Source organism: Scyliorhinus torazame, chromosome 5 (assembly GCF_047496885.1).
Source record: "Scyliorhinus torazame isolate Kashiwa2021f chromosome 5, sScyTor2.1, whole genome shotgun sequence".
NCBI classification, from domain to species: domain Eukaryota; kingdom Metazoa; phylum Chordata; class Chondrichthyes; order Carcharhiniformes; family Scyliorhinidae; genus Scyliorhinus; species Scyliorhinus torazame.
This window is the reverse complement of record NC_092711.1, coordinates 91,458,769-91,474,830: the sequence shown is the minus strand read 5'-3', so window position 1 is coordinate 91,474,830 and position 16,062 is coordinate 91,458,769. Positions and strand designations below refer to the sequence as shown.

Here is a 16,062-nt window from a genome sequence, read left to right as displayed (position 1 = left end):
GCTCCCGGTGGAACGGACTTTTGGGCTCTTGATAGGAGCCCCAACGGCAATTTAAACGGCCAAAAACACTGTGCGATAAACCATAAGGGAACCCCCCCCGGACACGCATGGAAAAGGCAAAGGATAGCGGCCAGATTGCGGAGGATCCTCTGGAGCAGCGGCAAGGAAGGCAAGCTCAAAGCAAGATGGCGTCGGAAGGTGGCCGTTTGTTATGGGGCCCGGAACAACAAGAGTTCCTGCGGCGCTGTGTGGAAGAGCTGAAAAAGGAGTTGAAGAAGGAGCTGTTGGCCCCGATATTACAGGCGATTGAAGGGCTAAAGGAGGAGCAGAAGACCCAAGAGCAGGAGCTTCGGGTCGTGAAGGCAAAGGCTGCTGAAAATGAAGACGAAATACAGGGCCTGGTGGTGAAGACAGAGACGCACAAGGCACAGCATAAAAGGTGTGTGGAAAGGCTGGAAGTACTGGAGAATAATTCGAGGAGGAAGAATTTAAGGGTTCTGGGTCTTCCCGAAGGCGCAGAAGGGGCGGACATCGGGACATATGTGAGCACGATGCTTCACTCGTTAATGAGATCGGAGGCCCCGACGGGCCCTTTGGAGGTGGAGGGAGCTTATTGAGTTTTGGCGCGAAGACCAAGGGCTGGAGAAATACCTCGAGCTATAGTGGTGAGGTTTCTCCGCTATAATGACAGAGAGACGGTCCTCAGATGGGCGAAGAAAACTCGGAGCTGTAGGTGGGAGAACGCGGTGATCCGCATATACCAGGATTGGAGTGCGGAGGTGGCGAGAAGGAGGGCAAGTTTTAATCGGGCTAAGGCGGTGCTGCACAAAAAGAAGATCCAGTTTGGAATGTTACAACCGGCGAGATTGTGGGTCACACACCAAGGGAAGCACCACTACTTTGAGACGGCAGAAGAGGCGTGGACATTCATTGTGGACGAGAAGCTGGAATAGTTTGGCGAGAGAAAGAACTTTTGGGACAAAGTGGTGGGGTGATTATGTGGGGCGAGGAAAAAGGGGGGGGGGGATGATTTTTCAATTTGTTAATCTTGCGATCCTGTAACTTTTCTTTCTTCCCCATGTTGGGGGGGGGGGGTATGAGGAACTGTGGGCGCCGGCCATTAGGGGCGGGGCTGAGTGGGAAACGCGGGCTTTGTTCCCGCGCTATGGTAATTATGGTGGGAACAGGGGACGCAGGAAGGAGGGGGCCTCGCACAGTGGGGGCCGAGGACAAGGGGGGAAGCCGAGGTCAGCCAGAGTTTGCTGACTTCAGGGAGCAACATGGGGGGTGCAACTACGCTAGAAAGGGATCTGGGGGGAGGGGGGGTTAACTGGGTTGCTGCTGCTAAGGAGAAGGGGGAGCTGTTATGGGATGGGGTGGTCGAGGCGGGAGGGCGCCGTCGGGGGGATACACGTGTACGTGGGAACCGGGTGAGGAGCTGGATTAAAAAAGGGGATGGCTAGTCGACAAGGGTAAAGAGCCCCCCAACCCGGCTGATCACCTGGAACGTGAGAGGGCTGAACGCGCCAATTAAAAGGGCACGGGTACTCGCACACCTAAAGAAATTAAAGGCAGATGTGGTTATGTTGCAGGAGACGCATCTGAAACTGATAGACCAGGTCAGGCTACGTAAAGGATGGGTGGGGCAGGTGTTTTATTCGGGTTTGGATGCGAAGAACAGGGGGGTGGCTATCTTAGTGGGGAAACGGGCACTGTTTGAGGCAAAGACCATAGTGGCGGATAGTGGGGGTAGATATGTGATGGTGAGTGGCAGATTGCAAGGGGAGGCGGTGGTTCTGGTGAACGTATATGCCCCGAACTGGGATGATGCAAATTTTATGAGGCGTATGTTGGGACGTATCCCGGATCTGGAGGCGGGAAAGTTGGTAATGGGGGGAGACTTCAATACGGTGCTTGATCCAGGGCTGGACCGGTCGAGGTCCAGGACCGGGAGGAGGCGGGCAGCGGCCAGGGTGCTCAAGGACTTCATGGAGCAGATGGGAGTGGTAGACTCCTGGAGATTTAGTAGGCCTAGGAGTAAGGAGTTCTCATTTTTCTTCCATGTCCACAAAGTATACTCACAGATAGACTTTTTTGTCTTGGGAAGGGCACTGATTCCGAAGGTGACAGGGACGGAATATACGGCCATAGCTATTTCGGACCACGCTCCACATTGGGTAGACCTGGAGGTAGGAGAGGAAAAAGAACAGCACCCACTCTGGAGAATGGATATGGGCTTATTGGCGGATGAGGGGATATGTTTGAGGGTGAGGGGGTGCATCGAAAGGTACTTGGAGCTTAATGACAATGGAGAGGTTCAGGTGGGAGTGGTCTGGGAGGCGTTGAAGGCGGTGGTTAGAGGGGAACTGATATCCATATGGGCACATAAAGGGAAGCAAGAGGGTAAAGAAAGGGAGCGATTGCTGAAAGAACTTTTTTAAAAATATATATATTTTATTCAAAATTTTTGGCCAACCATAACAGTACATTGTGTATCTTTTACACAGTAATATAACAATATAAATAACAATGGCCAGTTTTTTAAACAAGAAATAAATAATATATAAACAACATCAAAATTAAAAAACAAAACTAAATGGCAACTGCCTTGTCCCAAATAAATACTCTCCAAAAATACAATTCAGCAGTCCAGTATACAATTACCTATAACAACAACCTATACATATTATACTTATACACTAACATCCCTGAGAGTCCTTCTGGTTCCTCCCCCCCCCCCCCCCCCCCCCCCCCCCCCGCCCCCACCCCCCCGCCCCCCCCCCACCCTGGGTTGCTGCTGCTGTCTTCTTCTTTTCCATTCCCTCTATCTTTCTGTGAGGTATTCGACGAACGGTTGCCACTGCCTGGTGAACCCTTGAGCCGATCCCCTTAGGACGAACTTAATCCGTTCCAGCTTTATAAACCCTGCCATGTCATTTATCCAGGTCTCCACACCCGGGGGCTTGGCTTCCTTCCACATCAACAGTATCCTGCACCGGGCTACTACGGACGCAAAGGCCAAAACATCAGCCTCTTTCGCCTCCTGCACTCCTGGCTCTTCTGCAACCCCGAATATAGCCAACCCCCAGCTTGGTTCGACCTGGACCCCCACCACCTTCGAAAGCACCTTTGTCACACCCACCCGAAACCCCTGTAGTGCCGGACATGACCAGAACATGTGGGTGTGATTCGCTGGGCTTCGCGAGCATCTCGCACACCTATCCTCTACTCCAAAAAATTTACTGAGCCGTGCTCCAGTCATATGCGCCCGGTGTAACACCTTAAATTGTATCAGGCTCAGCCTGGCACATGAGGACGATGAGTTTACCCTACTTAGGGCATCAGCCCACAGCCCCTCCTCAATCTCCACCCCCAGCTCTTCTTCCCATTTCCCTTTCAGCTCATCTACCATAATCTCCCCCTCGTCCCTCATTTCCCTATATATGTCTGATACCTTACCGTCCCCCACCCATGTCTTTGAGATCACTCTGTCCTGCACCTCCTGCGTCGGGAGCTGTGGGAATTCCCTCACCTGTTGCCTCGCAAAAGCCCTCAGTTGCATATACCGGAAAGCATTCCCTTGGGGCAACCCATATTTTTCGGTCAGCGCTCCCAGACTTGCAAACGTCCCACCTACAAACAGATCTCTCAATTGTGTTACTCCTGCTCTTTGCCATGTTCCAAATCCCCCATCCATTCTCCCCGGAGCAAACCTATGGTTATTTCTTATCGGTGACCACACCGAGGCTCCCGTCTTTCCCCTATGCCGTCTCCACTGCCCCCATATTTTCAGAGTAGCCACCACCACCGGGCTTGTGGTGTATTTCTTTGGTGAGAACGGCAACGGCACCGTCACCATAGCTTGTAGGCTAGTCCCCCTGCAGGACGCCCTCTCCTCTGAAAGAACTTATGAGGTGGACAGGCAATATGCGGAGGCACCGGAGGAGGGACTGTACAGGGAAAGACAAAGGCTGCATGTGGAATTTGACCTGCTGACCACGGGTAAGGCAGAGGCACAATGGAGGAGGGCACAGGGTGTACAGTATGAGTATGGAGAGAAGGCGAGTCGGCTACTGGCCCACCAATTGAGGAAGAGGGGAGCAGCGAGGGAGATAGGTGGGGTGAGAGATGAGGAGGGAGAGATGGAACGGGGAGCAGAGAGTGAAAGGGTTGTTCAAGGCATTTTATGAGAGGTTAGATAAGGCTTAGCCCCCGGAAGGGAAGGAGGGAATGATGTGATTCTTGGATCAGCTGGAATTCCCCAAGGTGGAGGAGCAGGAGAGGGCGGGACTGGGAGCGCAGATTGAGATGGAGGAGGTGGTAAAAGGGATTGGGAGCATGCAGGCGGGGAAGGCCCCGGGACCGGATGGATTCCCGGTGGAATTTTATAGGAAGTATATGGACTTACTGGCCCCGCTTTTGACGAGAACCTTTAATGAGGCTAGGGAAAGGGGGCAGCTGCCCCCGACTATGTCGGAGGCAACGATATCGCTCCTTTTGAAGAAGGATAAAGACCCGCTGCAGTGTGGGTCCGACAGGCCCATTTCCCTTTTAAATGTAGATGCTAAGCTCCTGGCCAAGGTGATGGCGACGAGGATAGAGGACTGTGTCCCGGGGGTGGTCCACGAGGATCAAACTGGGTTCGTTAAGGGGAGACAGCTGAACACGAACATACGGAGGTTGCTATGGCTAATGATGATGCCCCCACCAGAGGGGGAGGCGGAGATAGTGGTGGCGATGGACGCCGAGGAAGCATTTGACAGAGTGGAGTGGGATTATCTGTGGGAGGTGCTGAGGAGATTTGGTTTTGGAGAAGGGTATATTGGATGGGTACAGCTGCTGTATAGGGCCCCGATGGCGAGCGTGGCCACGAACAGACAGAGGTCTGATTACTTCCGTCTTCATAGAGGGACGAGGCAGGGGTGTCCCCTGTCTCCGTTACTGTTTGCACTGGCGATTGAGCCCCTGGCCATAGCACTGAGGGGCTCCAGGAAGTGGAGGGGAGTGCTCAGGGGAGGAGAAGAACACCGGGTATCCTTGTATGCAGATGATTTATTGCTGTATGTTGCGGACCCAGTGGAGGGGATGCCTGAGATAATGCAGACACTCAGGGAGTTTGGGGAATTTCCGGGGTATAAACTGAATATGGGTAAGAGTGAGTTGTTTGTGGTGCATCCGGGGGAGCAGAGCAGGGGAATAGATGACTTACCGCTGAGGAAGGTAACAAGAGATTTCCGGTACTTAGGGATTCAGATAGCCAGGAGTTGGGGAACCTTACACCAGCTTAATTTAACAAGATTGGTGGAACAGATGGAGGAGGATTTTAAGAGTTGGGACATGGTGCCCCTGTCACTGGTGGGTAGGGTGCAGGCGGTCAAAATGGTAGTCCTCTCGAGATTCCTCTTTGTGTTTCAGTGCCTTCCGGTGATGGTCACGAAGGCTTTTTTCAAGAGAATTGAGAAAAGTGTCATGAGTTTTGTGTGGGCCGGGAAGACCCCGAGAGTGAGGAGTGGGTTCTTGCAGCGTAGCAGGGATAGGGGGGGGGGGCTGGCACTACCGAGCCTAAGTGAATACTACTGGGCCGCCAATATCTCAATGGTGTGTAAGTGGATGGGAGAAGGGGAGGGAGCGGCGTGGAAGAGATTGGAGACGGCGTCCTGCAAGGGAACCAGCCTACAAGCAATGGTGACGGCGCCATTGCCGTTCTCCCCGAAGAAATACACCACAAGTCCAGTGGTGGTGGCAACACTAAACATTTTGGGGCAGTGGAGACGACATAGGGGAAGGACAGGAGCCTCGGTGCGGTCCCCGATAAGAAATAACCATAGGTTTGTCCCGGGGAGAATGGATGGGGGATTTGGAGCATGGCAGAGAGCGGGGGTTGTGCAACTGAGAGATCTGTTCGTAGACGGGATGTTTGCGAGTCTGGGAGCGCTGACGGAAAAATATGGGTTGCCCCAAGGGAATGCATTTCGGTACATGCAACTGAGGGCTTTTGCGAGGCAACAGGTGAGGGAATTCCCGCAGCTCCCGACGCAGGAGGTTCAGGATAGAGTGATCTCAGGGACATGGGTGGGGGATGGTAGGGTGTCGGATATATACAGGGAAATGAGGGACGAGGGGGAGATCATGGTGGATGAGCTGAAGGGGAAATGGGAAGAAGAGCTGGGGGAAGAGATTGAAGAGGGGCTGTGGGCAGATGCCCTACGTAGGGTAAACTCTTCGTCCTCGTGCGCCAGGCTAAGCCTGATACAATTCAAGGGTTTGCACAGGGCGCATATGACCGGAGCAAGGCTCAGTAAATTGTTCGGGGTAGAGGATAGGTGTGGGAGATGCTCAAGAAGCTCAGCAAACCACACCCACATGTTTTGGTCGTGTCCGGCACTGCAGGGGTTCTGGGTGGGGGTGGCAAAGGTGCTTTCGAAGGTGGTGGGGGTCCGGGTCGAGCCAGGCTGGGGGTTGGCTATATTTGGGGTTGCAGAAGAGCCGGGAGTGCAGGAGGCGAAAGAGGCTGATGTCTTGGCCTTTGCGTCCCTAGTAGCCCGGCGAAGGATATTGCTTATGTGGAAGGAAGCCAAACCCCCGGGCGTGGAGACCTGGATAAATGACATGGCAGGGTTTATAAAACTAGAACGGATAAAGTTTGCACTGAGGGGTTCGGCTCAAGGGTTCACCAGACGGTGGCAACCGTTCATTGACTATCTCGCAGAACGATAAAGGAAATGGGAAGGTACCAGCAGCAACAGGGGGGGGGGGGGGGGGGGGAGAGAGAGAGGGCGGGTCCTCAGGGATGTTTGTGTATAGATATTTGTACCAGGTTATGTATACTGGATTGCTCGATTTTATTTTTGGAGAGTTATTATTTTTGATATGGCAGTTGCCATTTAGTTTACATATTATTTATTTATTTGTTAAAATGGCCACTGTTATTTATACTGTTTCATTGTCAAAAAAGGAAAACCTTTGTATTGTTTTGTTTGGCCAAAAAATTTTTTTTAAAAAAAGAGTCTGTGCTGAGAAAAGTGACATCTTAATTACTGAGTGAAAGTAAATCTTTAAGTATGAATTGCAATTTATTTGTACAATTGTAAAAGGCAGTGAAAAGTCAGATTCTCTGAAGTTAAACTTGAGCCTTAACGTTCTGCATTGGATTTCACAAGCTTTTGGAAGCTCCATCCTCTTTAACCCTTTTTGGTCTAGGAAGGTTGAAGCTTTGGGTTACTTGTGAAAGCTCATCATTTTACTTTTATTTTTCTTTTGTTTTATTTGAGTCAGTTAGAAAAGGGCCTGAAGAAAGAGGGGGGCAAAACAAATTTGGGCAAAGCTGAAAAGGTTGCCAAAAGAATTGAGAATACAAAGTTTAAAATGGTGTTTCATAGAATTTATAGAATTTACAGTGCAGAAGGAGTACACCTGGCCCATCGAGTCCACACTGGCCCCTGGAAAGAGCACCGCACCCAAACCCACACCTCCGCCCCATCCCCACACTTCCACCCTGTCCCCACACCTCCATCCTCACTTAATCTTTTTTGTACTCTTTAAGGGCAATTTAGCATAGCCAATCTACCTAACCATGCACATCTTTGGACTGTGGGAGGAAACTGGAGCACCCGGAGAAAAACCACGCAGACACAGGGAAAACATGCAAACTCCGCACAGCCAGTGACCCAAGCCGGGAATCGAACCTGGGACCCTGGCGCTGTGAAGCCATTGTGCTAACTCATTTCATATCTGAAAATAAAGTTACGTAAAGTCAACACAGTTGTGCACATTTGACAATGTTTGTTCCACCACCCTTGAGAGCAGAGAAGTTAATCATTTCCACTGAACAGCACAGTGATGACTTAAACGAAAGACATTGCCTTTTCAAGATTTGGCTTCTTTTAAGGCAAAGTGTTTTGGAATGAAAAATATCTGCGTTATCTCCAAACTGATTGCAAATTGAATGACGTGCTGTTAGGTGGTTTGGACATTTTGAATTCTCTCTCAGTGTACCCGAACAGGCGCCGTAATGTGGCGACTAGGGGCTTTTCATAGTAACATCACTGAAGTGTTAATGTAAGCCTGCTTGTGACAATAAAGATTATTAATATTAAATTGGTCAGAAAAATTCCTCAGCTGTTCCTTCATAGTCTGTGTTGTTCTAACCCTTCTGCCTGTCCACCAACTGAATCCAGAGACTCCTTATTCTCATGGTGACATTCCCTGTCTGCCTAGTAAATCAGCCCTTCAATTTTTTGCGGATTATTTCAACTTGTTGCCACATTACAGTAACAAATGTTGAAATGTTTGCTCCACACCCACAGGGTTTCGGCTGCTTAAAGCCACAAACAGAAAGGTCCAGTTTTCTCCTGGGGTTTGAGACAAACCAGCTTTCAAAATGATGCAGAGTTTCAGCCAATGAGGGAGATCCGGGCTCAGCCCCGCCCCTCATTCACTCCGATTGGTTGGACGACCAGCCGCTCCCGCTTGGTTATCCAGTCCCGCCCCGTCTTACCATTGGATCGGAAAGGCTGTCAATCACTCCCTGGTATTGTGATCGAGAGCATGCGCAGTGCCGATACTGGAGTGATGTTGGTGAGAAATTCTTCGCCGTTCAGAATTAGAAACTGCAGGCGAGCGGGGAGCGATAGTACTGGCGGCTGGTTGAGAGGCTTCATAAACACCCGGTGTAGGCCCAGAACCCTGAAAGCTAATGATCCGCGCTTGCAAATAACGGGCTGCAGTTATCTGACAACAAGCCCAAGTTAGCGGCCGCCGTCTTGCTGAGGGCGATATGCTGCAGTGCGCGTGCGCGATCATTGGGTCAGGAAGTCCGAGGGCACTCCAAGCCCCGCCCAATGACAGAAACATTTTAGAATTTATCATAGAATTTACAGTGCAGAAGGAGGCCATTCGGCCCATCGAGTCTGCACCGGCTCTTCGAAAGAGCACCTGCCCCAAGTCAACACCTCCACCCTATCCCCATAACCCAGTAACCCCGCCCAGCACTAAGGGCAATTTTGGAAGGGCAATTTAGCTTGGCCAATCCACCTAACCTGCACATCTTTGGACTGTGGGAGGAAACCAGAGCACCCGGAGGAAACCCACGCAGACACGGGGAGAACGTGCAGACTCCGCACAGACAGTGACCCAGCGGGGAATCAAACCTGGGACCCTGGAGCTGTGAAGCAATTGTGCTAACCACCATGCTACCGTGCTGCCCATCTTCAAGCTGAAATTTTCTTATTTATTTATACTTTCATGGGATATGGCGAAGCCAACACTTATTGCCCAATTCGAATTGTCCTTGAGAAGGTGGTGAGCTGCCTTCTTGAACCGCGGTTCGTGAGGGAATTCCAGGAGTTTGACCCAGCAACAGTAAAGGGACAGTCAAAAGAGTGACATGGTTGCACAGCAGTTAGCACTGCTGCATCATAGCGCCAGGGACCCGTGTGCGATTCTGGCCTTGTGCGACTGTGCAGTGAGCACCTTCGCTTTTAAAAAATATATAAATTTAGAGTATCCAATTTTTTTTCCAATTAAGAGGCAATTTAGCATGGCCAATCTGCCAAGCCTGCACATCTTTGGGTTGTGGGGGTCAAACCCACGAAGACCTGGGAAGAATGTGCAAACTTCACACGGACAGTGACCAGGGCCGGGATACAAACCCAGGTCGTCAGAGCCGCAGTCCTAGTGCTAACCATTGTGCCACATGCCACCCTACACCTCTATTTGTAGTCCTTTGCAGATTCCTTAAATCCACTTCACAAATTACTTCTCTACCTGAATGAGTCATACATTCAATCCCATCAGGTGACATTCCGCTTGTCACATTTTACCAACGCAGAAATGACCCATTTATACCGACTGGCTGCTTCCTGTTCGCTAACCAATCCTCTATCCATGCTGATATGTTGATCCCACACCATGAGCTCTTATTTTGTGTAATAACCATGGCAAATATCTTCAGGAAATCCAGATAAAGCACATCTACAGGTTTTCCTTTATTGACATCTCTTGTTACTTCCTAAAGAACCTTGAAAAATAGTTCATCATGTTTGATTCCCTGAGCCTCATTTTCATTTTCAAACACTGTCAAAAGAAAAATGAAATCTCCTCTACCCCTCTGGCTCCTTTGCCATTTACCTTAGAGGGACTCACTTTCTGTTAAAGAGCTTGTCAACCCGTCTCACCCACTTTCCCGAAAGTGAACATATTTAATCAGGAAAAGTCCTGCAAATTAAAATACTTTCTGGTTAAACATTTATTGACGAAACAGAACATGGTTAAAAACTAACAGAAAATTACTTGAGGATCACAGACAACCAGAGTAACAGGATGTTCACAATGTTCTGGTCCCAAATGTTTTCCCTGTGGCTCCTCTGTACCCTGTTCCTGTGACTCCCCGCTTTGGACCCAGGGGCACTGAACCCTGGGGGTCGCGGCAACATCAGCCCCGGTAACCCTCCACCCCTGCATAGTTGGAGATCCATTTCCCAGTCAGGTCTCCAGCACCTTCCTGTCTCTATTAGTGAACAGGCTTCTTTATTCTCAGCTAAATTCAGCCCTCAGCTCCATCACCGGGCTGTCATTGACAGAAGCAATAGAGACAGAAAGGTGCCCGAGGCTCAAATGGGAAGTCAGAATTTGTGGATTGGAACCTCCATAAAGGTCAGAAACTTCTTGAGAAAAAAAAATCGAGTTCCCAGTCAACAAATTAAAGAATAACACAACGGGACTTCAAGTTTTATGACTTTTAATGCAACAAGCAAAATAGAAGCTACTTTAACCTACACATAGAACTTTTCCCATTTATAATACCAATGATAATCTTTATTATTGTCACAAGTAGGCTGACATTAACACTGCAATGAAGTTACTGTGAAAATCTCCTAGTCGCCACACTCCAGCGCCTGTTTGGGTACCCAGAGGGTCAATTCAGGATGTCCAATTCACCTAACAAGCACATTGTGGGCAGCACGGTCGCACAGTGGTTAGCACTGTTGCTTCACTGCCCAGGGTCACGGGTTTGATTTCCAGTTTGGGTCATTGTGTGGAGTCTGCACGTTCTCTCCGTGTCTGCATGAGTTTCCTCCCACAAGTTATGCTGTTAGGTGGACATTCTGAATTCTCCGTCTGTGTACAGGAACAGGCGCTGGAATGTGGTGACTAGGGGCCTTTCACAGTATCTTCATTGCAATGTTAATGCAAGCCTACTTGTGACAATAAAGATTATTATGAAGGAGACAGAACATATGGTGGGAGAAATCGAGGGAGAATAGAATATGAATGTGAAGGAGCAAAATACACACAAATGGACTGCAGAAGTGTCTATAGGTACGTAAAAAGGAAACGTTTGTCCATTCCAGATAGAGTCAGGAGAGTTTAGAATGAGGAATAGAGATCTCTACAGCCACCTCGTTCAACACTCTGGGATGTAGATCATCAGCTTTTGGGGATTTATTCACTTTCAACCCCATTAATTTCTCCAGTACCACTTTTCACGAATTCTCATCTCTTACTGTTCCTCGTGCTCACGAATCCCTTGGTTCGCTTGTGTTTTGGGGAAATTTTTGCTTCTTCTCCGTGAAGACAGACACGCATTGCTTAGTTTCTCTGCCATTTCCTTCCTCCCTATTATGAACTCTCCTGTCTCTGCCTGGAATGGACACATATTTGTCTTTGACAATCTTTTCCTTTCCACATACCTAGAGAAGATTTTCCAGTCGCTTTTTATGTTTCTCCCCAGTTTGCTCTCATATTCGATTTCTCTTTATCTGTTTCTTGGTCCCCCTTTGCTGAATTCTAAAACAAGTTCCCAATCCTCAGGTTTACTACTATTTTGACCATGTTTTGAGCCTCTTCCATTGATCGAATGGGATCTTTAACTTTTCTTGTCAGCCAAGGTTGCATCACTTTTCCTGTTGGATTTTTATTCCTTAAAGGAATCTATATTTGTTGTATATATGTGAAATAAAAGTCGCAAAAATCCCAGAGGACCATAGGCTGCTCTCCCTTTGACAGAGAGAGAGCTGACTGGTGGTGTCAGCACACCTCAGGTGAGGGGCCTGGTTGAGAAGGCGGGGCCTTCATGAATAAACGCAGCCAGTACAGGAGTCGAATCCACTCTGTTGGCCTCGCTCTGCATCACAAACCAGTCATACTGCCAACTGAGCTAACCGACCCCCTGATAAATATGTAATAATTGCCATGCTTTGGGGGGGGGGGTTCCAAACGGAAACTAAATATCTTCACACTGCCAAACACCCTTTCACTTGGTCATCACCGTGCAATTTGAAGCCAGGTATTAGCAACAAGGCTCAAACATCATCAGCCCACTGGAGGCAAAGTGGTGAGACCGGTCAGTCCAGCAGAAAGAAACCCTCCGACCATCCCCACTGACCACCTGTCAGAATGAACAAAATGCAGTCCTGGGTGTAGAGCAGAAACAATAACAGCAGAATCCAACCCCTGTAATCAATTGTGAAATTGTTGGTGTCACTGCAGGTCCGATGAAACATGCAATCCCGTCTCACATTGAGAGGTGGACGGCCTCTCCCCAGTGTGAACTCGCTGGTGTCTCCGCTGGTGAGATAACCGAGAGAATCCCTTCCCACATTGAGAGCAGGTGAATGGCCTCTCCCCAGTGTGAACTCACTGATGTCTCCGCAGGATGGATAACTGTGTGAATCCTTTCCCACACAGAAAGCAGGTGAATGGCCTCTCCCCAGTGTGACTGCGTCGATGAATCTCCAGGTGCGATGGGGCTCCGAATCCCTTCCCACAATCCCCACATTTCCACGGTTTCTCCATGTTTTGGGTCCCCTCCTGCCTCTCCAGGTTCCACAATCAGTTCAGAATAATAGCGTCTCTTCCACTGTGAATGGTGTGATGGTTTTTCAGGCTGTGTAACTGGTTAAAGCTCTTTCCACAGTCAGTTCACTGGAACTCTCACACTCGTGTGTGTGTGTGTGTGTGTGTGTGTGTGTGTGTGTTGTGTGGGTCTCGGCGCTTTTCCAGTCACACTGATGGTTGAAATCTTTAGCTGACAGTTCAGGCAAGCATTTCTCCTCGTTTCAAAGACCGATGATATTCAGGTTCCAAGGAATCGCATGACTCTGTCAGATCGAGACGTAACCTTTGAGATTTCATCTGAAATTCTTCCTCGTCTGGAAAAACAATTTACAAAATTCATCACTGTCAGTACAGGATAGAAACTCAGAACAGACAATTCCTTGGTGGACGGGTAGGGATGGGGTGGAGGTATGGGCTTAGGTAGGGTGCTATTTCCAAGGGTCGGTGCAGACTTGATGGGCCGAATGGCCTCCTTCTGCACTGTAACTTCTATGATTCTATGATCTACAGGAGGGACATAGAGAACCTAGTGAAGTGATGGTACAACAGCAATCTCTCCCTCAATGTCAGCAAAACTAAAGAGCTGGTCATTGACCTCAGGAAGTAAAGTATCGTACACACCCCTGTCAGCATCAATGCTGCTGAGGTGGAGATGGTTAGCAGCTTCAAATTCCTCGAGGTACACATCACCAAAAATCTGTCCTGGTCCACCCACGTCGGCCCTACCACCAGGAAAGCACAACACCTATACTTCCTCAGCAATCTAAGGAAATTCAGCATGTCCACATTAACTCTCACCAACTTTTACAGATGCACCATAGAAAGCATCCTATCTGGCTGCATCACAGCCTGGTATGGCAACTGCTCGGCCCAAGACCACAAGAAACATCAGAGTTGTGAACACAGCCCAGTCCATCACACAAACCTGCCTCCCATCCATCAACTCCATCTGCACCTCCCGCTGCCTGGGGAAAGCGGGCAGCATAATCAAAGATCCCTCCCACCCGGCTTACTCATTCTTCCAACTTCTTCCATCGGGCAGAAGATACAAAAGTCAGAGAACATGCACGAACAGACTCAAAAACAGCTTCTCCCCCGTTGTTTCCAGACTCCTAAACAAGCTTCTTATGGACTGACCTGATTAACACCATACCCCTGTAAGCTTCACCCGATGCCGGTGTCCATGTAGTTACATTGTGTACCCTGTGTTGCCCAATTATGTATTTTCTTTTATTGGAGTTTATTTTCATGTACTTAATGATCTGTTGAGCTGCTCTCAGAAAAATACTTTTAACTGTACCTCGGTACACGTGACAATAAAGAAATCCAATCCAATCCAATGTATGGAACTGTACGCCGAACAATTCTTTTCATTGTACCTCAGTACATGTGTCAATAAATTTAATATACTATAATCCCCACTCTCTGCTGTCTGTTGGTTAGCCAATCCTCTATCCAAGCTAATATATTACCTCTCAACCCACTGGGATCTTACCTTGTTTATTATCTTTTGTGTGACATCTTATCAAATGTATTCTGGAAATCCAAATACATCGACAGGACCCCCATTATCCATTTGGCTTGTTACATCTTCCAAGAACTTCAACAATTGAGTCAAACACGATTTACCCATCGCAAAACCACACTGACTCTGATGGATTGCGGTTTGACTTTCCACAATGTCCAGTTACTACGTCCTCAATAATGGATTCTAACAGTTTCCCAACAACAGGCTTTAAACTAACTAGTTTCCTACTTTCTTCCTTTTTGACCTAATCCAATGACATTGGAGATTTTCTCAGTGGAGCCTCAGTCACCATCATTGGGATTAACTTTAAATTCCAGATTTTATTATTTTAATGGATTGGAGCCCATGTCCCCAGAACATTTTCCTGTCTCTCTGGGTGACTAATGCAGTGACATTGTCACTGGGTCAGTGTCTCCCCCCTGGTCTCTGTGAGGTTGTTTGTGGAGAGAAGCCGGAAGCGGCGGATACTGAGAGTGGAGAATGTTCATTGTTTCAAATTCGGCTCTGGAGGATTTGTCAACCCCACCCCCCATACTGACTTCTCACCTGACACCTCACAATGCCCGGGCAATGATTGACGGCAGCACCGGACCAATAGGAGAACAGCGGGCGGGTCTGGAGGACCGGCCCGTAGTGACTGGTCCTCCAAGCAACCAGCAATAACGATGAGGCGGGGCTCGGCTGTGAAGCATGCGCAGTGATTAATTCAAAAGCAGAGAAGCTTCTTTCCCTGATGCAAAATCCGTATAGGTGGAAATTCAACCGTAAAGGTGGGAATAGCGGGACGGAGGGAGAGATGGATCAGGCGGGTCCTTAGACATGCTTCGTGACCATGTTATATAAACCGAAAAGCCGTAAAAATTAACCTACCGGTAGGCGAGGACCTGAGCGGGGACTATGCGGCCGCCATCTTTATTTGGCACTGGCAGTGGTGCGTCTGCGCACCCACCATTTTTATTGGGTGATTCGCAGAAGTGCGCATGCGAAATCGTCATCCTGTTTTGGGTCACTAGCGGCAGTGCGCATTGCCACCTACCATCTTTATTGGGGCTGGAGCAGCAGAGGGCAGGCTCCGTCACCATCATTGTTGGGGGCAACTTATTTGAAGTGTTTCTTCATGATATAATGTCCATCAAACTGTTTCACTCTGAGTTACTAATTCTTATTTATGAGCCAGAGCGATGATATATGTCTCGGGCAGTGACAATAATTGGTACAAATATTGTGCTTTAAACAGAATAACACTTTTAAAACTTTCAGACAAACGTTACAAAGTAACAATTGACACTGAGCCACATGAGGATATATGAGATTATAAGGAGAATCTTAACAGAGGAAAGTGAGTTAGAGAGTCAGAGTTTTAAGGAATAGATAGCAGAGATTAAGGCCTTGGCAACTCAGATGGAGAGATTAAAATCAGGAATGTTGAAGAGGCTGGAATTAAATGAATGCAGAGATCTCAAAGGGGTGTGTGTGGAGGAGATTACAGTGATCAGGATGATCATTACCATGGAGGAAAAGAATGAGAAATTTAAACTTTTTGTGCCTTTTAATAGAAAACATTTGTAGATCAGGGGATGGGTAAAGAAGACTTGGTGTGAGTAAGCATATGGGTAGCAGAGTTTTGGATGGGATGGAGGGGATTGTTTAATGTTGGAGTTTGGCTGCGAGTGCATTGGAATAATTTGGTTGAGAGG

The 16,062-nt window shown here is 48.6% G+C and overlaps 2 protein-coding genes across 6 annotated transcripts in view; one reads left to right on the top strand and one right to left on the bottom strand.

Annotated features, from left to right (window-relative positions):
* Nucleotides 1-16,062, top strand: part of LOC140421474 (uncharacterized) — a 366,287-nt gene that overhangs the window by 150,240 nt on the left and 199,985 nt on the right. The window lies entirely within an intron of this gene.
* Nucleotides 1-16,062, bottom strand: part of LOC140421475 (uncharacterized) — an 856,937-nt gene that overhangs the window by 737,014 nt on the left and 103,861 nt on the right. The gene's annotated exons all lie outside the window — the stretch shown is intronic.